The sequence below is a fragment of the Phalacrocorax aristotelis genome, unplaced genomic scaffold, assembly GCF_949628215.1.
Source record: "Phalacrocorax aristotelis unplaced genomic scaffold, bGulAri2.1 scaffold_56, whole genome shotgun sequence".
In the NCBI taxonomy this organism is placed as follows: Eukaryota; Metazoa; Chordata; class Aves; order Suliformes; family Phalacrocoracidae; genus Phalacrocorax; species Phalacrocorax aristotelis.
In genome coordinates this window covers 223,811-246,887 of record NW_027441356.1, presented here as the reverse complement: position 1 = coordinate 246,887, position 23,077 = coordinate 223,811, and the positions used below count along the sequence as shown (strand labels likewise).

The 23,077-nt window shown below is 56.6% G+C and overlaps 1 long non-coding RNA gene across 1 annotated transcript in view; it reads right to left on the bottom strand.

Annotated features, from left to right (window-relative positions):
• Window positions 1–14,601, bottom strand: part of LOC142051400 (uncharacterized) — a 61,765-nt gene extending 47,164 nt beyond the window's left edge. The window contains exon 1 of the long non-coding RNA XR_012658460.1: window positions 14,510–14,601. This is a non-coding gene — a long non-coding RNA (uncharacterized LOC142051400). The remainder of the gene's footprint in view (window positions 1–14,509) is intronic.
• Window positions 14,602–23,077: the final 8,476 nt, after the last annotated feature.

Here is a 23,077-nt window from a genome sequence, read left to right as displayed (position 1 = left end):
GACAGGGCCTGGGGGCGGCCAAGGGCTACGTGGCACGCTTCAGGGGAGGTGCCGGGGCTGGGGGCAGGCGCACGGGGCAAGGGGAGGCTGAGCGGGAGGCTGAGCGGGAGCTCCGGCGAGCCGGGGAGGCGGCCATCATCTGCGCCCTGGGCACGGGGAAAAGGTCCTCCTCCTTTCCCTCTTCCCTTCTGTCAGCTCCCGGGGAACTCACCGCTTCTCGGGGAGCGGCCGCACCTGGAAGCCCCCAGAAATCAACATGAATCCAACCCCAAAAATACACCGCGCCTACCGTACGCGGCACGGCCGCCCGGCACCCGAGCGCCGGAAGACCGCGCCTCCTGCCACGCCCCGGCGAACCACGTGACAGGGCCGGCAGCCACTGCGCCAGGACTACACCTCCCGGCATGCTCTGCGCCACAACACGGCCGCCCGGCAGCCGCGCGCCGCAAGGACTACAGCTCCCGGCATGCTCTGCGCCACAACACGGCCGCCCGGCAGCCGCGCGCCGCAAGGACTACACCTCCCGGCATGCTCTGCGCCACAACACGGCCGCACGGCCAGCCTCCAGGCGCACCACCACAGCTCCCGGCACGCCGCCAGCCCGCCCTCCCCGCTCTCGGACCCTGCGGGCCACCCGGAAGCCCCACCGAGCCCTCAGCACAGCCTCGCTCTCCCCACCGCCCGCTCCGACCCGGCGCTGCCCCGCCGCAGCCCTCCTCGGGGCTTGACCCGGGACGCAGCGCTCCACCACCCAGCCCCCGCTCACCTCCTCCCTCGCTACAGTCGCAGCCCGCTGACACTCGGCCACAGCTCCGCTCCGCCCTCGGCTCACACTGGCCCCCCGGAGCCGGGCACCACCCCTTTTCCAGGGAGGAGCCGGCACCGTCAGCCCCACCGCCCGCACCTGGGGCTCCTCCATCCAGACCCCACCATCAGCTGAGGCGCAGCAGCAACGGGGGGCCCCCTCCCCTCACCCCCACAGTGCACCACCTCCTCCCCTGGGCTCCATCACAGCCCCTTGCCCCACGCAAAGGCAGCGCAAACGCAGCCCTGAGGGCAAAGGAGAGGGCAGGTGTTTGTGCAGGCGCGCACGTAACAAGTCCCAGGAGCCATTCGTGGGTCAGGGTCCCCAACGCTCCCCCCCTGCCCCAAGGCCACCTCGGCCGCCGTTGCCGCAGCCGCACGGAGCTGGTGTTGGCTGCGATAGTGCTCATTTTCTCCACAGTAGCTAGGAAGGGATACGTTTTGGATTTATGCTCAAAACACCGTTAATAATGTAGAGATGTTTTGGTTCTTGCTGAGCACTGCTTCCACAGTCAGGGCCTCTTCTGGTTCTCTCAGTGCCCCACCAGCAGGTAGGCTGGGAGAGGACACAGCTGGGAAAGCTTTCCCAGCTAACTGACCAAAGGGATATTCCATACCATTTGACATCATGCTCAGCACACGCAGCTGGGGGAAGAAGGGGGAGTCCTTGGGGGGCGGGGGAAAGGGAGGGCGGGGGCTACGGCATTTCTCTCCCTAAGTAACCGTTACACATGACAGAGCCCTGCTTTCCCAGAGGTGGCTCAACACCTGCCCGCCGAAAAGGAGGAGCGAATTAATTCCTTGCTTTGCTTCCACGCACAGCTTTTGCTTTACCTATTAAACAGCCTTGATCTCAACCCATGATTTTTCTCACTCTTACCCTTCCAGCTCTCTCCCCCAGCCCACTGAGGGTGGAGTGAGCAAGCAGCTCCCTGGTGCAGAATAGCCAGCTGGGGCTAAGCCACGGCACGCGCTTGTCCCGGTTTGGCAGGGAACGGACCGTCCGTCGCCTGGCTCCTGGGGCGACGGGCTGCTGGGCAGAGGGGGAGGCCACCAAAGGTGAGGAGCAGGGCACGGGACAGTAGGAAGAGAGAAGAGAAGAGCGGCATCCGGCTGGACGGGGCGGGGGGGACGTGTGTGCGTGTAGTGAGAAGGCACGAGGCAGGGAACAGGACGGCCAGAGAAGGACAGGGAGCCTGACGGAGGTGGAGATAAAAGCAGCAGAGAGAGGGGAAGAGAGGCAGCAGAAAGAGGGAAGAGCAGGACACAGACCAACAAAGAAGGAAGAGGAGCAGGCTGGAGACGCACAAAGAACCTGGGGCAGGCAGCACGACAGCGAGGGAGGAAAGAAGAATAGGGGCAGGAAGCTGGACCGAGCGCGATGGAGAAAGACAAGATAAGCGACAAGAACAGGGCAGAAAGGGAAGAATGAAGCCACGGGGACAGGGAGCCGAGACAGCCAACGACGGAGGGAAGGGGCCGGGGAGGGAACACCACAAAACAAACCACGGGGCTACGTGGTACAGAGCACGAGAAGGCAGAGAATTAAGAATTAGGGACAGGGAGCCAGAAAAACAACAACAAAACAACACCCAAAACAAAGGGAGATGGGGAGCAAAAGGAATCGCAATGCGTACAGAAAGAAGAGAGAAACAATTCTAAAAGAGGGTCACGGGGAAGCCAGAGACAGCAAGATGGAGAAAGGACAAAAGCTACAGGCTACAGGGCAGAGAGGGAAGAATTAATGGATAGACACAGAGAGCTGGGCAGAAAGAGGTGGAGAAAGGCTGACGATCACACGGCCAACAGGGAAGAGAGAAGAGAGGGAGGAATTTTAAAAACAGGGGCAAGAAGCCAGAGAGAGGGAGAGAGAGGCAACACTAAAATGGGGACAAGCCACAGGGCGGCGAGGAGGGAACCGATGAATAAGAACAGGAGACCAAAGAGAACACAACGTAGAATGGAAAAAAGGAACAGCGGCCCAACAGGGAAGGAGGAATTAAAGATCAGGCACTGGGAGGCAGACAGAGACAAACGAAGAAACAAGTGGGGAAAAAAAAAAAAAACCAAAAACACAACAACAGCAACGGGCTACAAAGACAGAGAGAGAGGGAAGAAATAAAACATAGCAGCAAGGAGCTGGACAGAGAGAGATGAGGACAAACAAATAGCACGGGTCTACGTGACAGAGAACGTGGAATTAGAACACAGAGAGAGGGAGCCGGACAGAGAGAGAGGCCGAGAGAAAAATCTAGACAGGCTACAGCGGGCAGAGGCAGGAATTAAAACCTAGGGACAGGGAGCTGGACAGAGAGAGACGGAGATCACAGGGAACAGCGGCGGGTGCAGGAAGAACACGAATTCATGAACAGGGAAAGGGAGCTGGACAGAGAAGAACTCAGAAAGGCAAGAACAGTAGCAGGGTACAGAGCAGACGAATTAAAAAGCGCGGCGGGAGCGTTGAGGCAGACAGAGAGATTAAGAAAAAAGCCACGGGCTACGTGGCAAAGCAGGAGGAATTCAGAAACGGGGATGGCAACCAAGGGAGAGTGAGCTGCTGAAGGATAACGGGCATTCAAAGTGAGGGACGGGGAGCTGGGAAAAGCGAGGCAGAGAAAAACAGAATCACAGAGAGAATCAAACAAAGCCAAAAAAGAAGAAACTGAACAACAGGAACAGGTGTAACCAAAGCGATGAAATCAACCAACCAGAGACGGTGTTCCATTACGGGAACATGGAGCGTACGAATCGGTGTGTCTGTCGATCTGCATTTTAGTCCCTAGGCGATCGTTAACGTCAACAGAACAACAGACAACGTGCTTCTGTCAGAAAAGGATGACAAAACGCGCTTTCGTGGAGCGGACTGAGCAAACTAGCCAAGACCGCCAAGATTAAGAGCCAAGAAGGCAAAAGGCAATTCTGGCAGGGGGAGATCGCGACCACCGACTCACGGACCACCACCGAGCCTGCGCAGCGATTTACATACGGAACGAGCAAGTTTGTACCGATCAGTAGACAGGGCAATAATGACTATGTATGAATACCTAAAATTTTGATCTACAAATTGTACGGGAAAGGTGCGTGAGGTACGCACGCCAGGAGGAGCGATCCCCCGTGCGTCTGGCGCTGTGAATAAAGAATGCCTGCTCTTTAATACTAGATTTGTGTTGAATAGATATTTCTGATTTTACCGCGTTTTTCGGTAACAGTTTTGGCACCCCAGATGGGACCCTGCTTTTGAATCTCGACGGATCCGCGGGACCGTGGGACCTGCAGCCAGCCCCAAGGAATTCTCGGGGAGAGCTTCCGATCCCCAGGCCAGAGAATTCTGAGCAAGATCCCTTGGACTGAAGTAAACAAGGCATTCTTTTAAGAAGAAACTTAGGTAGAATAATACGTGGGGTTAGCTTCCCACATAGGATAGGATAGCGGGTTTGAGTCCCACGGGCCTGCCCGTAAGGCGCGGCAAAAGCCACGCAGGGTTGGGGCCAAGAGGTACCTCGGTTGGTAAGTCTCTGCTAGGCGAAAGCCTGTGGAGCGGGACCCGAGGGTAGGGGGGTCTTCAACAGGGGGTTGAAGTCTCCAGGGATATCTAGCAGGGCGCTACAGATCCCAGTGGCGGATTTCCAGTGAGACCTCTAACGGGGGTTGGAGTCCCTCTGACTACTATTTGCGATAGCGCACAATCACAACTACTAGTTGACTGGGAGATGGGAGCATTTCTGAGTAAGAAACCTATCCCACAGAGAACACCTTTGGGATGTATTTTGAAGCACTGGAAAGACATCGGGGGCGGTGACCTACTAACTCGGAAACCATTAATTGAATATTGCAATCATTGGTGGCCAACGTATCAATTGGAAGGGGGGCACAAATGGCCAGAACATGAGACATTGCAATATCGTACCATCTTGCAATTAATGTTGTTTTGTAAAAAGGGAAGGCAAATGGGAAGAAGTGGCATATGTTGATTTGTTCTTTACACTGTGGAATCATCCAGCGTGGCAGAAACAGCGTGAGATACGTCCACAGGATTCTACGGCAATGTTTTTGGAGAGAGGAAAATGTGGTGAGAACTTGAAGTGTTGCTCTACTTGTGATACTGGATACTTCACTTGATGGAACTGACAAGAAAATAGTATTGAATACAGCCAGAAGGCAGGTGCAGGGAGCACATGCTAACAGGAATTTACAGAGAACAATTAATAAGAATTTTCCATCTACAAATCCCGAGTGGGACCCTAATCAGCCAGGACCCAGGGGAATGTTGACTAGATGTCAGAGAGAGATTTTATTTGGAGTAAGACATGCAATGCCAAAAGCAATAAATGGGTCAAAATTTATGAAGCGAGACAAGAATTAAAGGAGTCCCCTTCAGCCTTTATGGAAAGACTGAAGGTGACTGCCAGAAAATATACTCATTTGAACGCAGAAAAACCAGAAAAAGCAATTCAGTTGGTCTCTATATTCATAAGACAATCAGCCCCAGATAGTGGGGGGGGGAGAAGAAACCTTCAGAAGCTAGAAGAACCCAAATCCAGAGATCTGGGTAAAATGCTTGAAGTAGCTTGGCATGAAGGAGACCAGGGGAATCAACCCTAGCTGAACACCTGGTTACACTGAAGCTAGGGAATGAAGAAATAGAATTTTTGGTAGATACGGGAGCCACTTCTTTGGTATTGAATACACGTAAAGAGAAATTTAATCATAAATCCGTAGGTGTTGTTAGTGCGACAGGGCAAAGAAAAATTAGCCCCTCTCAGAGCCATTAAAGTTTAAATTGGAGAAGCAATGGGCAACTCACCAATTTCTGTATATGCCTGAATGTCCACTGCCTCTGTTATGATGAGATCTATTAAGTAAATTAGATGCTCAAGTAACTTTTAAAGATGGAGAGATTAAATTACTAATACCAGAATCAAAAGCCACAGAGGCGAGAGCGTTTATGTTACAGGATTCCTCCAGGGAGGAACAGGTTCCCGAAGAAGTGGAAAACGTAGTAATTATCCTTTGGTTTGAGCGAGCGGAGCTCCGGAGCGATCTAAGTGGGCAGAGCCGGTAAAAGTAACCTTAAAGCCTGGAGCCAAGCCGGTAAGACAAAAACAATACCCTATTAAGCGAGAGGCTCAAGAAGGATTAGAGAAGTTAATTATAAAATTTTTCAGAATATGAGCTTTTAGTGGAATGTGAATCAGAATATAGTACTCCTGTGTCGCCAGTAAAGAAATCTAGAGGCAAAGAGTATTAGCTAGTTCACCATTTAAGGGCTATATATCAGGTGGCCCAAGACATACATCCGGTAGTAGCTAATCCATACACTTTACTGACCTCTTTTAAAGGAGGAGCATAAATGGTTTACTGTGCTAGATTTGAAGGATGCCTTCTTTTGCATACCTCCAGGCATAAAAAGTCAAAGCCTATTTGCTTTGGAATGGGAAAGCCCCACCACAGAATGAAAGACACAGCTAACATGGACCGTACTTACACAAGGATTTAAAATTAGTCCTACGATATTTGGGACTCAGCTGGCAAGAAAAAAATTAGAAATGTAGAAATGTATAGAAAAAACAGAACCCAGGGAGAGGCATATTGTTACAGAATGCAGGTGACATTCTGATAGTGGCAGAAAGTAAAGAATAATGTTTTGAAATTTTTAAATTTTCTGGGCCAAGGAAGATGCAGAGTTTCCAGAAACAAAACCCAAATAGGAGAAGCAGCAGCCATTTATTTAGGATTTGAAATATCTCAAAGACAATTAGAAAGTGAAAAGAAAGAAACTATTTGTCAAATTCCCAAACCTAGCGGCCCGAAGGAATTGAGAGCTTTTCTGAAAATAGTGAAATGGCGTCAGCTCTGGATTCTGAACTACAGACTCTATGTAAAACCATTATATGAGGCATTGAAAGAATCAAAGGATAAATATTTAACCCGGACGCCCGAATGCCAAGCGGCATTCAAAGAACTGAAAAGAGCCTCGATGATGGCCCCTGCATTAGGCCTACCTGATTTCGCTAAACCTTTTGAGTTGTTTGTCCACGAAAGACAACATTTAGCCCTTGGAGTGCTGACACAGCGACTGGGAACCTGGAAGAGACCTGTGGGCTACTTCTCCAAACAACTCGACCACGTGAGTAAAAGACGGCCTAGGTGTTTACGGGCAGTAGCAACAACAGCGCTGCCGATCCAGGAAGCCCCAAAGTTAACAATGGGACAGAAGATGACAGTATGTGTCCCGCACATAGCGGTGACTGTTTTAGGACAAAAGGGGGGTCGTTGGCTATCCCTTAGCAGAATGTTGAAATATCAAGTTGTTCTGTTAGAACAAGACGATGTGGAATCGAAGACTACTGCTATACTGAATCCTGCTACGTTTTTAACAACAGAAAACCTTACGGACAATTTCGAACACGATCGCTTGCTAACTATTGAACAAGTCTATTCCAGCAGACCAGACCTGAGACACAAACCTCTGGGAAAATCCTGATCTGGAGTTGTTTACAGATGGAAGAAGCTCTGGGCGAGAAGAGAAGCGAATGGCCGGATATGCTGTCGTTATCGCCGCCGAGGGAACGGAGTCAGGGGTGCTGCCTGCAAACACCTCAGCACAGAAAGCAGCATTGGTAGCATTGAAGCGAGCTCTGCGAATGGCAGAAGGACAAAGGATAAATATCTAGACTGATTCCAAACGTGCATTTGGTGTGATCCACGATCATGGAGCTATTGGGAAGGAGAAAGGACTGCCATCAGCCCAAAAATCATCGATACAGCATAAAGACGACAATCTCCAACTTCCGGAAGACGTGCAGAAACCAAAAGAAGTGGCGGTAAAGCGTTGCAAAGCTCATCAATTTGGCCAGACGGCTGTAAACATAAGCAAACGATTGACAGATAAAGCTGCAAAGAGGACTGCAGAGCAAGGTATCCTTGCACTAGTACCAGTAAAACAGATCAGAATTCCAAAGTTGAAACCGAGATATAATAAATTGGATGAGCAATTAGCAGAACAATTGGAAACATCACAAAACACAGAGAGGTGGTAGATAACACCAGAAAAACAAGTAATAATAATAACAACCCCACAAGTTATGACAGAACTTGAAAAGAAAACCATGAGCAAACACATTGGGGTGTAGATGCTACGGTTTTGAGTTTAAAAACATCTGTAGCGTGTGTAGGCATGACAAGAATAGTTAAACCCATAGTAGCTAAGTGTCCAATCTGTCCTAGAAATAATCCCCTGAACCAAAGGAAACCACCTTTAGGAGTAACAAAACAAAAAATTCTCCCGGAAATTATTAGCAAATTAAGTTCTCTGAGTTACCCAGACAAAATAGATATAGCAGTATTTGTTAGTGCTGATTGACAAATTTTCTAGATGGCCAGAAGCTTTCTCGTGCTGCACCAACAAAGCTAGAGTAGTAGTTAAAACGTTGCTGAAAGAAATAATACCAAGATTTAGAGTGCCAATGGGAATGTCCTCTGATAGAGCACCACATTTTTTTGCAGAGGTAGTTCAACAAATTAATAAAATTTTGCGTAGAAAATGGGACCTGCATACACCCTGGAGACCACAATCAAGTGAAAACTTTGAGAAGATGAACCAAACACCAAACTGACATAGTGGAATATTATTGATCTAGGATGGAAGTATTGAGAAAATTATTATTTCAGAACTTCCATACGGGGGAAATGTAACCAAAGCGATGAAATCAACCAACCAGAGACAGTGTTCCATTACGGGAACATGGAGCGTACGAATCAGCGCATCCGTCGATCTGCATTTTAGTCCCTAGGCGATCGTTAATGCGAACAGAACAGACAATGTGCTTCTGTCAGAAAAGGATGACAAAACGCGGTTTCGTGGAGCGGACTGAGAAAACTAGCCAAGAAGGTAAAAAGGTAATTCCTTTACGCAGGGGGAGATCGCGACCACCGACTCACAGACCACCACCGACCCAAGTAATACCACCTACTCAGAAGAGAACAACGGAAGAGGACAACCGAGCCTGCGCAGCGATTTACATACGGAACGAGCAAGTTTGTACCGATCAGTAGACAGGGCAATAATGAATATGTATGAATACCTAAAATTTTGATCTACAAATTGTACGGGAAAGGTGTGTGAGGTACGCACGCCAGGAGGAGCGATCCCCCGTGCATCTGGCGCCGTGAATAAAGAATGCCTGCTCTTTAATACTAAATTGGCGTTGAGGAGTCGTTTCCGATTTTACCGCGTTTTTCGGTAACACAGGGAGTCAGATCAAGAGGGCCAGAGAAAGACAAAATACCGACAGGCTACAGGACAGAGCAGGAGGAATAAAAAAACGGAGCCAGAGCCAGGCAGAGAGAGGCGGAGATAGAAAAAGGAGCCACAGGCTACAGGACAGAGAGAGGGAGGACTGAAAAAGACGGGGAGGCAGGGAGCCACTCAGAGCGAGATGGAGAAAGAAGGTGCGGGGGGGGCCCAAAAGAAAAAATAAAATTTTGCAGCAGGTAAGGAAAGAGAGGGGGCCGGGGGAGAGACAGGGAGGGCCCAGGACGCACAAGAGAGGCAACGGGGCCCCACTGGCCCAGGACTCACCGCGACTCTCGCTCTCAGCGCTGCTGGCACAATTTAGCCGTTCACATGCTTCTTTCCCCTCCTCTCCTCCCTGCCTCTTCTGCAGCTCCAGACTCTAGGCCGACCTCCACCTAAAGAGGATACGTGGGTGTCTCACCGCTCTTACGAGATGAGGCTTCCTCGGCACGTAGCCTAGCTCGCTCGTGCCCTACACGCCCGTACCCAACTCCGGGTTACGCGTACGGACCCTGCGGTGCACGTTGGTGGCCTGGCCCGCTGCGGACTATGAAGGGGGATCCTTCCTCCCTCACCTGCATGGACAGGCTCTCTCTTGCCTGCAGCAGGAAGGCAGCTGGCAGCCAGAGCGCCTTCAGTTTCTTCTGCTTTACCTTTCGTTGGCGTCTCCAGCTTCAGCCGAGGCAGCTCCTGTCCACAGCCGGGAAGGGCTCTGTGTGTCCCTTTTCGCCCCGGCGCCGCGAGGATGGCAAAGCCGGGCAGAGAGAAGCCACGCAAGCCTGAGACGGCCGCAGTCGACGGCGTCCCCGGGGGAAGGACAGACAACCACGTCCTCAGCACGGTCTCTGGGAGAGGGAAAGAAGAAACAGCGACCGTCATTACCGTCCATCGACCCTGACCAAAGCCTCTCCTTGCGCAGGGGCTTCCGGACACAGCGCCCCTTCCCCGCGCTACTGCTAAGGGCCCCTGCGCCGAGGGGGAATCCAGTGCGCTTGAGGGCCGGCTCGCTGCCTTCACGACAGGGCCTGGGGGCGGCCAAGGGCTACGTGGCACGCTTCAGGGGAGGTGCCGGGGCTGGGGGCAGGCGCACGGGGCAAGGGGGGGCCAGGGGAGGCTGAGCGGGAGCTCCGGCGAGCCGGGGAGGCGGCCATCATCTGCGCCCTGGGCAGGGGGAAAAGGTCCTCCTCCTTTCCCTCTTCCCTTCTGTCAGCTCCCGGGGAACTCACCGCTTCTCGGGGAGCGGCCGCACCTGGAAGCCCCCAGAAATCAACACGAATCCAACCCCAAAAATACACCGCGCCTACCGTACGCGGCACGGCCGCCCGGCACCCGAGCGCCGGAAGACCGCGCCTCCTGCCACGCCCCGGCGAACCACGTGACAGGGCCGGCAGCCACTGCGCCAGGACTACACCTCCCGGCATGCTCTGCGCCACAACACGGCCGCCCGGCAGCCGCGCGCCGCAAGGACTACAGCTCCCGGCATGCTCTGCGCCACAACACGGCCGCCCGGCAGCCGCGCGCCGCAAGGACTACACCTCCCGGCATGCTCTGCGCCACAACACGGCCGCACGGCCAGCCTCCAGGCGCACCACCACAGCTCCCGGCACGCCGCCAGCCCGCCCTCCCCGCTCTCGGACCCTGCGGGCCACCGTCCCGGCCGCCGATGCACCCGGAAGCCCCACCGAGCCCTCAGCACAGCCTCGCTCTCCCCACCGCCCGCTCCGACCCGGCGCTGCCCCGCCGCAGCCCTCCTCGGGGCTTGACCCGGGACGCAGCGCTCCACCACCCAGCCCCCGCTCACCTCCTCCCTCGCTACAGTCGCAGCCCGCTGACGCTCGGCCACAGCTCCGCTCCGCCCTCGGCTCACACTGGCCCCCCGGAGCCGGGCACCACCCCTTTTCCAGGGAGGAGCCGGCACCGTCAGCCCCACCGCCCGCACCTGGGGCTCCTCCATCCAGACCCCACCATCAGCTGAGGCGCAGCAGCAACGGGGGGCCCCCTCCCCTCACCCCCACAGTGCACCACCTCCTCCCCTGGGCTCCATCACAGCCCCTTGCCCCACGCAAAGGCAGCGCAAACACAGCCCTGAGGGCAAACGAGAGGGCAGGTGTTTGTGCAGGCGCGCACGTAACAAGTCCCAGGAGCCATTCGTGGGTCAGGGTCCCCAACGCTCCCCCCCTGCCCCAAGGCCACCTCGGCCGCCGTTGCCGCAGCCGCACGGAGCTGGTGTTGGCTGCGATAGTGCTCATTTTCTCCACAGTAGCTAGGAAGGGATACGTTTTGGATTTATGCTCAAAACACCGTTAATAATGTAGAGATGTTTTGGTTCTTGCTGAGCACTGCTTCCACAGTCAGGGCCTCTTCTGGTTCTCTCAGTGCCCCACCAGCAGGTAGGCTGGGAGAGGACACAGCTGGGAAAGCTTTCCCAGCTAACTGACCAAAGGGATATTCCATACCATTTGACATCATGCTCAGCACACGCAGCTGGGGGAAGAAGGGGGAGTCCTTGGGGGGGGGGGGGAGGGAGGGCAGGGGCTACGGCATTTCTCTCCCTAAGTAACCGTTACACATGACAGAGCCCTGCTTTCCCAGAGGTGGCTCAACACCTGCCCGCCGAAAAGGAGGAGCGAATTAATTCCTTGCTTTGCTTCCACGCACAGCTTTTGCTTTACCTATTAAACAGCCTTGATCTCAACCCATGATTTTTCTCACTCTTACCCTTCCAGCTCTCTCCCCCAGCCCACTGAGGGTGGAGTGAGCAAGCAGCTCCCTGGTGCAGAATAGCCAGCTGGGGCTAAGCCACGGCACGCGCTTGTCCCGGTTTGGCAGGGAACGGACCGTCCGTCGCCTGGCTCCTGGGGCGACGGGCTGCTGGGCAGAGGGGGAGGCCACCAAAGGTGAGGAGCAGGGCACGGGACAGTAGGAAGAGAGAAGAGAAGAGCGGCATCCGGCTGGACGGGGCGGGGGGGACGTGTGTGCGTGTAGTGAGAAGGCACGAGGCAGGGAACAGGACGGCCAGAGAAGGACAGGGAGCCTGACGGAGGTGGAGATAAAAGCAGCAGAGAGAGGGGAAGAGAGGCAGCAGAAAGAGGGAAGAGCAGGACACAGACCAACAAAGAAGGAAGAGGAGCAGGCTGGAGACGCACAAAGAACCTGGGGCAGGCAGCACGACAGCGAGGGAGGAAAGAAGAATAGGGGCAGGAAGCTGGACCGAGCGCGATGGAGAAAGACAAGATAAGCGACAAGAACAGGGCAGAAAGGGAAGAATGAAGCCACGGGGACAGGGAGCCGAGACAGCCAACGACGGAGGGAAGGGGCCGGGGAGGGAACACCACAAAACAAACCACGGGGCTACGTGGTACAGAGCACGAGAAGGCAGAGAATTAAGAATTAGGGACAGGGAGCCAGAAAAACAACAACAAAACAACACCCAAAACAAAGGGAGATGGGGAGCAAAAGGAATCGCAATGCGTACAGAAAGAAGAGAGAAACAATTCTAAAAGAGGGTCACGGGGAAGCCAGAGACAGCAAGATGGAGAAAGGACAAAAGCTACAGGCTACAGGGCAGAGAGGGAAGAATTAATGGATAGACACAGAGAGCTGGGCAGAAAGAGGTGGAGAAAGGCTGACGATCACACGGCCAACAGGGAAGAGAGAAGAGAGGGAGGAATTTTAAAAACAGGGGTAAGAAGCCAGAGAGAGGGAGAGAGAGGCAACACTAAAATGGGGACAAGCCACAGGGCGGCGAGGAGGGAACCGATGAATAAGAACAGGAGACCAAAGAGAACACAACGTAGAATGGAAAAAAGGAACAGCGGCCCAACAGGGAAGGAGGAATTAAAGATCAGGCACTGGGAGGCAGACAGAGACAAACGAAGAAACAAGTGGGAAAAAAAAAACAAAAACCAAAAACACAACAACAGCAATGGGCTACAAAGACAGAGAGAGAGGGAAGAAATAAAACATAGCAGCAAGGAGCTGGACAGAGAGAGATGAGGACAAACAAATAGCACGGGTCTACGTGACAGAGAACGTGGAATTAGAACACAGAGAGAGGGAGCCGGACAGAGAGAGAGGCCGAGAGAAAAATCTAGACGGGCTACAGCGGGCAGAGGCAGGAATTAAAACCTAGGGACAGGGAGCTGGACAGAGAGAGACGGAGATCACAGGGAACAGCGGCGGGTGCAGGAAGAACACGAATTCATGAACAGGGAAAGGGAGCTGGACAGAGAAGAACTCAGAAAGGCAAGAACAGTAGCAGGGTACAGAGCAGACGAATTAAAAAGCGCGGCGGGAGCGTTGAGGCAGACAGAGAGATTAAGAAAAAAGCCACGGGCTACGTGGCAAAGCAGGAGGAATTCAGAAACGGGGATGGCAACCAAGGGAGAGTGAGCTGCTGAAGGATAACGGGCATTCAAAGTGAGGGACGGGGAGCTGGGAAAAGCGAGGCAGAGAAAAACAGAATCACAGAGAGAATCAAACAAAGCCAAAAAAGAAGAAACTGAACAACAGGAACAGGTGTAACCAAAGCGATGAAATCAACCAACCAGAGACGGTGTTCCATTACGGGAACATGGAGCGTACGAATCGGCGTATCCGTCGATCTGCATTTTAGTCCCTAGGCGATCGTTAATGTCAACAGAACAACAGACAACGTGCTTCTGTCAGAAAAGGATGACAAAACGCAGTTTCGTGGAGCGGACTGACAAAACTAGCCAAGAAGGTAAAAAGGTAATTCCGGCAGGGGGAGATCACGACCACCGACTCACAGACCACCACCGACCCAAGTAATACCACCTACTCAGAAGAGAACAACGGAAGAGGACAACCGAGCCTGCGCAGCGATTTACATACGGAACGAGCAAGTTTGTACCGATCAGCAGACAGGGCAATAATGAATATATATGAATACGTAAAATTTTGATCTACAAATTGTACGGGAAAGGTACGTGAGGTACGCACGCCAGGAGGAGCGATCCCCCGTGCATCCGGCGCCGTGAATAAAGAATGCCTGCTCTTTAATACTAAATTGGCGTTGAGGAGTCGTTTCCGATTTTACCGCGTTTTTCGGTAACACAGGGAGTCAGACCAAGAGGGCCAGAGAAAGACAAAATACCGACAGGCTACAGGACAGAGCAGGAGGAATAAAAAAACGGAGCCAGAGCCAGGCAGAGAGAGGCGGAGATAGAAAAAGGAGCCACAGGCTACAGGACAGAGAAAGGGAGGACTGAAAAAGACGGGGAGGCAGGGAGCCACTCAGAGCGAGACGGAGAAAGAAGGTGCGGGGGGGGCCCAAAAGAAAAAATAAAATTTTGCAGCAGGTAAGGAAAGAGAGGGGGCCGGGGGAGAGACAGGGAGGGCCCAGGACGCACAAGAGAGGCAACGGGGCCCCACTGGCCCAGGACTCACCGCGACTCTCGCTCTCAGCGCTGCTGGCACAATTTAGCCGTTCAGATGCTTCTTTCCCCTTCTCTCCTCCCTGCCTCTTCTGCAGCTCCAGACTCTAGGCCGTCCTCCACCTGAAGAGAACACATGGGTGTCTTACAGCTCTTACGAGATGAGGCTTCCTCGGCACGTAGCCTAGCTCGCTCGTGCTGGAGCTGGGAGCAGGCGCACTGGGCAAGGGGGGCCAGGGGAGGCTGAGGGGGAGCTCTGGTGAGCTGGAGAGTCGGCCATCTTCTGCACCCTGGGCAGGGGGAAAAGGTCATCATCCTCCTCCTCCTTTCCCTCTTCCCTTCTATCAGCTCCCGAGTAACTCCTAGGGCTGCCCTCACCCACTCGCCTTTAGCATACCAGAAGCCTGCCTCGGCGGGTCGTTTGAAGCTTCCCATCCCACCAGCCCCAGTAGTGCAGGCACGCAAGGAGACACCCCTGCACCCACCAAAGGCGCTCGCTCACCTCGCCGGCAGCCCTAGGCCTCACCCGACACAGGGAATCGTGTCCGACACACCACCACGCTGCAGCAGGAGCGGAGGAGGCCTTTCCTTACCAGGAAGCAGCAACGAGCACGGCGGCATCACCTCGCAGGCACCGCAGCATCGCAGGGCTGTTACCTGCGGAGAGAGCAATGGGGATCACAGGGACGCCACCGCGCGTGCGCGGCTCCCGGGCTCAGTACCCAATTCTGGTCGCTGGGCAGCAGCATTATCTGAATTACTCTTCTCGATTAATACCATCCAGAAACCGTAACTTGGCTGCATCCACAGAGCTTCTATTCCTCTGCACCTTTCCCCCTCGCAGCCCCAGCAGCACCATTCATTGCCTCTGCACCAAACAGCAAAGCGTCTCGAGCATTTGTCCTTTCCTCTCGACCGCTTAAAAACGTCTGGTGCTTGCTACTGTCCATGCCACTGCCCCCCGCATGCCCGAGGGAGGAGAAGCAGCACAGCAAACCTGGGGAACAAGGTTGGGTTCCCCACCCCCGCAGAATAAGCCCCAGGAACTGCTGGTAGGCATGTGGCATCAGGGTTGTGATAGGGTTTTGTTTTGGTTTTCTTTTTTTCCCCGCCTTCTTTACATAATGTAATAATTGGGGTTGCTTTTCCAAACTACTGAGTTCTGTGGGGACTTTTTGTGCTTTTACCCTACAAAAAATGGTCATTTTCACTTTCGGTTTTGTGCATGAGAATGGTTGGTGGGTGCTTTTAGGTGGTTGTTCCTTCCCCACCACCACCCTTTTTTTCCTTTCCAGCTGCACAAATCCAGCTGGAGTTGGCTTTCCCAGAAGCCCCAAGTTGTTTTCTTTCCACCAGAATTCTTTCTGTTTTTTCACCCCCCATTGCAGACCCAGAGTAAGGGGTTTGAGGTATTTTTGTGCCCAGGCAGCAGCTCCCAGGCTGCATAAGCAGCCCCACAGGGGGAAGTCCCCGTTTGAGGGAATCGGCCCCAAATTGGGATGGGAAAGTGAAGAGAAGGAGAAAAAACCCTGAATAACCTGAAAAAGAACACCTACTCCAGCCCACCAAGCACCGGTCACCTTGCCTGACTCACCTCCAGGGCCCAGATCACGCTCGGCTCATCGCTTAGCACCCTCGGATCACAAAAAAAAAAAAAGAGTAAAACCCATAATGGAGCCCTATAGCCATCAGTCACATCTTCCCTCCAGTACTACACAGACTCACCTTCTTACAGCGCTCCCCTGGGCCCTCCTCCGTTGCCCTGCACGACTCATCCATCTGCACCTGGAAAAACAGCGTTACTGAACAAGTCACCTGGAGGCACAGCAACAGCTTAACCATTCCACAGCTCTTGTGCCCACGTAGGAATACCGTCTAGAGCCCAACTACAGCCTGCCGTTAAAGGAAATGCATTAAATCAAACGTTAAGCCCTCGCACATGCAAGCCGGAACAGCAAAAACACCGCACGCTCGCGCACCCAGGGCGCAGCCCGACGGAGGTCCACGCGCACCTCGCCGGTTTGATGCGGAGCCACCCAGCATCCCTGCGAGCACAGCTGCAGGCGCAACAGCAGTTTCACCTACACCCATCTCGGCGCGCAGCGCTTCTGAAGCTTTAAGCTGAAAGCCCTACCTTGACGCTTGGCCACACTAGAAGCGAGCCGTAGCTAGAACTCCACAGAAACACAGCAACACAAATTGCGCACCCACAGCGGCGACAGCTTCGCAGCTATTTAGACCTGGAACAACAGAGAAAAGTAAAACAGCTTCATCACCCGCACAGGAAAAGCGGCAGACGGAGACAAAGGGTCAGCATTCATAGCCCTTACAGAACACAGGCGTTCTCTCTCCTTCCATTCCTAAACCCATCTCTTAGGTCTAAATATCGCAGCCCTGCTGTGGCAATAGCGAGAGCAGGGAACAAGAGCCCTGCCGCCGGCCGTTTGTGCGGCAGGACACAAAAACAGAGGGACATGTTTTGCCACGCACAACCCTGAATCTCCTGAAAATTTATGTTTACTAAAAATAGCCATTGGGAACATATTCCCAAAAACATTCGGCAATAAAACTTTTGTGTTTGACACCCGCACATTTTTTGGGAACTTGCTATTTGCTTCCTGGTTTTGCTGGTCTTCCCTCAGAAGTTCTACCTGCAGCCAAGTTATTCATTCCTACCCGCCCGACCGGTTCAAGCATTCACCTTCCTGGTATTACCAGCACATTGACACAGGCGAGCAACTTAACTGCTCTTCTAAAACTATCCAAATGACAATTACAGCCCTGAAAGAGGAGTGGAAGAGAAGAAAAGGAGAGATCAGGCAGCAAAAGTGCTCTGCAGGCTGCTGCCGGCCAACACTGCACTCTTTTGTTAAAGCCACCCCGCCCCCCCAAACGCAAACAAAAAAACCCCATGACTGTGGAATGCGTTTTTTTTCTTTTCAGCAGTCCTTTTGGAGCTCATCCCTGTCTCAGCATCTTGTCTTGTCAGAGCATGAAGTGCAGATGATCTGTATCCCGATGACATTTGCATGGGATGAATACATTTTCAGAAATAGACCCGATCCGTGAGACTCCTGTCACCTTTGTGGTTTTAACAATCGTAACTCAATTTTATTGACTGACACACTTATGAGAAAACTAATTAACTTTGAAACTTAGCCTCTCCTCGGGGAAAAAACATGTTAGACACCAAGTGAAACCGATTCAGAGCTCCGAACCATGATGGAGCCGACAGAGCTGTTGTGACTTAGTTTGTATGATTAATTAATTGGTTAATAACTATTCTAAGCAGCGCAGAAAGAAGAGCTGGACCCAAAGAGGGTGCGCTGCGCTGGATCCAAAAAGCACCCTTCCTCCAGAGACCCGCCTCAGGTGGCGAGTTCGCTCTGGTGCATGCCGGCCTCCCGAACTTCGGGGTCCGATGTGACCGGACCCCCACCTCCGGGGAGGGTCCTCGTACCCTGCCCAACCCCTGCTTTCCCCTGCAGCCCCCAATGCCCCCACCCCCCAGCCTGCACAAGCAGCCAAACCGGCTGCTGCTTTTGGCCCCCAAACCAGCTCACTTTGGGACCGGTTCTGAGCCAAAAAGCCCAGCTGCTGAGCCTGTTCTCAAGTCCCAAAAATGCAGCACTTGACCTCTGCTCCTCAGCCCAAAACCACACGACTTAGTCCCCTCGCTCAGGCCCTCAAAACGCACGACTCGATCTGTTTCAGGGCCCCGGCATCAGCCACAGGAGCCTGCTCTCAAGGCCCAGGAACAGAAGAGCTGTGCTCTCCCCGTTCAGGGACCAAACCAGCTGAGCCTGGCTGCGTCCCGGCCCCCTCCGCAGTCCCCACGGGCAACGCTCAGGGGCGCGGAGAGCGCAGCCACCCCGCAGCCCTGCACCCCCACGGCCCACGCGCGCACTGTCGGGGAGGCCTTGGGAACTGAACTGCGCGGGCCCGGCCCCGCACCCCGGCGGGGCAGCCCAGCGCCAGCCCGGCAGCGCTTTCTTCCTGCTCTCGCAGGCCGCGTTTCCCCGGCAGCGCCGGGCCCGCACCCCAACCCCACAGGGGGCCGGGCCCAGCCCGCCTCCAGCAAACCGCGGCGGCAGCAGCCAGGGTCCTTGCCTGCCTCGCGGGCAAGGGGGGACCCGCCCGGCACCACAGGAGCCCCCGCCGGGGTCGCCGCCGCCGCCCGACCCCGACGAGGAGCAGCCGAGAGCCGGGTGGGGCTGCCCCTACTTCCCCACGGCCGGGCACGGGCTCGGCCCCAAAACACAACCACCGACCCACGAAAGCGCTCGGCCCGGGGCCACTGCTGCCCGCAACCCCCCCCCGGGGACTCCGCGGACCGGGAGACCCCACAGCCGAAACCCGCCGACCCACAGCGCGCCCGGCCACGCGGCTCCTCACCTGCCCCCCGGCGCGGCTCCGGCTGCCCCACGGCCCGGCACGGAGCCGAACCCGGCCACCGGACCATCCGCCGCCCCCCCAACGCTCCGGGACGGTTCTCGTCCCTTTTCGCTCTGACGCCTCGAGCCGAGCCGGCCCCGCTCCTCCGAGCTACCGGCGGTGCCCGCTCGGCTGCTCGGGGCCAGGCCCTGTTCTCGCCCAGCCGCGAGAAGCCGCCCCGGGGTCTCCTCGGTGCGTCCAGCCCCGTGCCGTGCCGGAGCGGGGAGAGCCGGGTACGAGCGCGGAGCCCTGGGGCAGGGGTTGCCCCAGTGCCGCCGACTGTGTGGGGGGGTGTCGTCCCCCCCCGCCCCACGCGGGGGGCGCACACACGGTACACCCGCGGGGCAGGGGCATCCCCGGGGAGCCGTGCAGCCGGGCTGCGCCGTAGGAGGGAAGGGTGATGTTGGTTTCCCATTTTCCCCGCAGCCTGATCCTCCCCCTCCCCCGTACTGAGTCGCCCCCCCCCCCCGCCACCCCTTCCCGCGCGTTACAGCCCGCGAAAAAGCTTTTAACAACCCGATCAACAACACTCCCTTTATCCCTCTTCCAGCAGCAGCAGCGAGAGATTAAGCCAACTGCAGCACAGAGGAAGAAGGCAAGGAGAGCCTTTTCAAGCAAGGGCAGGACAAAAATGCACGGCGTGGACAGGCACAGGAGAGGCTGCATTATCTGGAAAGCACAACACCTCCCCAACGGCAGAAAATAAGGAACGAATCGTTTCCAAGGAGCTGCAGCAGACGAATCACCTTTTTCTTTATTGCTCTCCTGCCCTTTGTTATCCAAAGCGATAGACTTCACCACCGGGCAGAAAATATCTGCCTAGATTTACACGGACAACCAGAAACAATCAAGCCACCCAGGAAAAAGTTCACAGCAGAGGTATAACACATCAGCAGCTAAAACATTTGTTACGCAGGCACAACTAGGCACTAAACAAAGGCTTTCCAACACTGGAGGTCTAGAACAGGTAGACATTAGCACAGAAGCACAAAGGGCTCTGTCACCCTGCACAAATCTCCCCGTGCCTACACACGCACACGTTCAGAAGTTATTTATCAGAAAACGCCCAACTGAGCCATTTGCCACAGTCACCAGACTCACGACGTGATAACACGACATGACACACGAGGTGGGCTCAGAGTTTTAAGGCAAAAATACCTCCCCCGCCCCCCACCCGAGATCTTTCAGGCTCCAGACCTGCCATCTCCCCGCACCAAACCTACCCGGCCAAAGGGTTTCAGGTGGCCCAAAACACAGTACACAGAATATCGACGGGGAAAGCCCTACATTGTGCAAAAGCGAACGATGCCCGACCAGGGCTTCTCTGCGGGGCCCGGGCCCGGCACGGAGCCGCCCCCCCCCACCGCGGGGTCGGGCCCGGGCCCGGCAGGGAGCCGCCCCCCCCCCCCACCCCGGCCCGGAGCGGCCCGGGCCCGGCACGGAGCCGCCCCCCCCCCCCACCCCGGCCCGGAGCGGCCCGGGCCCGGCACGGAGCCGCCCCCCCCCCCCACCCCGGCCCGGAGCGGCCCGGGCCCGGCCCGGAGCCGCCCCCCCCCCCCACCCCGGCCCGGAGCGGCCCGGGCCCGGGCCCGGCACGGAGCCGCCCCCCCCCACCCCGGCCCGGGCCCGGGGTCGGGCCCGGGCCCGGCACGGAGCCGCCCCCCCCCCACCCCGGCCCGGGCCCGGGCCCGGGCCCGGCACGGAGCCGCCCCCCCCCCCACCCCGGCCCGGGCCCGGGGTCGGGCCCGGCACGGAGCCGCCCCCCCCCCACCCCGGCCCGGGCCCGGGGTCGGGCCCGGCACGGAGCCGCCCCCCCCCCACCCCGGCCCGGGCCCGGGGTCGGGCCCGGCACGGAGCCGCCCCCCCCCCACCCCGGCCCGGGCCCGGGGTCGGGCCCGGCACGGAGCCGCCCCCCCCCACCCCGGCCCGGGCCCGGGGTCGGGCCCGGCACGGAGCCTCCACCGCTGCCCGAACTCACTCACCAGCGCTCTCCGGCCCCTGGCCACGGCCGCGCTGCTCTCCCAGGCGGCTGCCGCAGGCGAGGGTCGGGCGCTGCCAGGCCTCCAGGAGTCCTGAGGAGCTGGCGGCCACCGCAGGGGATGGCTGCCTGCGGTCGGACTGCCGCGGTGCTCCCCGCCCAGCTCCGAGCAGTCTCCGCCGGCCACGGGCTTCCCACGCCGGGCCGCAGAGGGGCCCCGGCACCGCAAAGAGACACCTCGCGGCGCAGCCGCCCCACGCACCGCTCCCACCTCCGCTCCGCCGCGCTGCGCCACCGGAAGCCGGAGCCCCGCGGGGCGGCCCTTAGAGGGCGGCCGGAAGGACCGGACCCCACCGGCCCCTCCCCCGCGCCGGACCGCCCCCGCGCCCAGCCGTTGAGCGCCAGCGCCCCCTGCTGGCCGGGCCGCGCTCAGCTCGCGAGGGCGCCGTGGGCCGGGCGGGGGGGGGACGCGCCGGCTCGGGGCCAGCTCCTTTCGGGGCGAGCGAGCGAGCGGGAAACCCCTGCGGGCCCCGGTCACGGCCGGGCAGAGCCGCGCGCCCTCCGAGAGCTGCTGAACGGGGCTGCCGCTCGTGACACATACCGAGCCGTCCGCGACGGGAGCGGGCAGAGGAGGAAGGGGCCGGCGGCCGCGGGGCCCTGGCCGCAGGCACGGCGGGGGGTGGGGGGCTGGGGCCCGTGGGGCCGCCCTGCTGGGTCACTGCCCTGCGCCGCACCGCGCTGGGGGCTGGGGCCCGACCGGCGCCGGGGGACCGGGGGCAGCCACGAGCAGAGGGCCTGAGCTTAGCCACGGCCAGCAGAACACCCTGAAGCGTGAGACGCTGCAAGGCCAAGGTGGTCCTTGGCAATGGGGGCGCCTGGGCTCGGCCTCCGCCTTACCCGTCCTGGGTCTGCGTGGCGTTCCAGGGGAATGGTGTTTTCCTTGTGCGGAAGGTGGGCTGGCCGGTCGGCCGTGCCCCGGCCGTTACCGATCCTGCCAAAGGCGCTCGCACGCTCTGGCCCATTACTGCTGCGGTGCCGCGCTGTAGCAGAAAGAAGAGGTGTTGTGTTATCTCACAAAAAGCCTCCTATGGTCAGTTGAAGAAATAACCTCCTTCCGTGGCACTGACTCTTTTTGGACAGTCCATAGCCGGCTTTCGGCTTTTGTCTTTACAGCATTCAGTTTGCTTTCTGCCAAGCTTTCTACCTGCTGTGAAACATTTGGATGGTTTTTTCTTGTTGTTTTTTTTTTCCCCTACTTGCTCCACAACTCCCACACCAACCACCCAGCGCGGCTCGCCTTTCAGCCCCCAGACCGAGGAGCCTTGCCCTGGGACGGCCCTTACATGTCAGCAGAGTTGTTCCAGCTCTCACCCTGTCCCTACCCAGCTGAGGACGTCTGTGTCCGTGGGAGGCACCCAGAAACTCCCCCTGCTGCGTGGCAGTCCCCTGCCCCGTCAGAGAAAACTGCGGCAATATCGGATAAGTTTAAAAGCGTCGGCAGGAGGTGCAGAATACATAAATAAAGCGGCGGTTGGCTGCCGGGTATGGGTGCAATATAAATACATTTTGTTTATAGGCCTTCGTGCCTATTCAGCGTTGAACGGCACCGCAGCCCACCCAGCCCGGGGCTCGGAGAAGGGTCTCTCCAAGGGCACAACCTAAGGCAGCGCAGGAAGCCCAGCTGCCACGCTCCCAGTCGCTACGGGACGCTCGCTTACAGTTACACTAACGAGGGTACGGATGAGGCTGGAACTAGCAGAAATGCTGACTCTTCTGGCCTTTTATTTGTGGAAGGTACAGCGCGCGAGCCTCGGCGGCTCACAGGAGAAGCGTGCAGTGCTGCCTGACTCTCATTCTCAGCTCACGTACTACTGCCAAAGCTCCTGCCCTGTGCTGTGCCAGATGCCGGCTGGCGTGAGCGCCTGGGCTCCTGAGGGACCCCCTTGTCCTGAGAGCCAGAGGTACTCACTTCCCTTTGCATGAGGCCTGTAGGAGATATACCCTGCAATTTTAAAAATCTGTATCAAACGTGGCAGACTCAAAAGAGGGCATTTTTAAAAAGGCAGGTTTGTTTTCTTTGTTAACTTTACGATCTACAGCCTAGCAAAGAGCTCCCTTTCAGTGTCAGTCGCTTGGCTTTCTCCCCTACTGACGAGGTCCCAGCCTCCC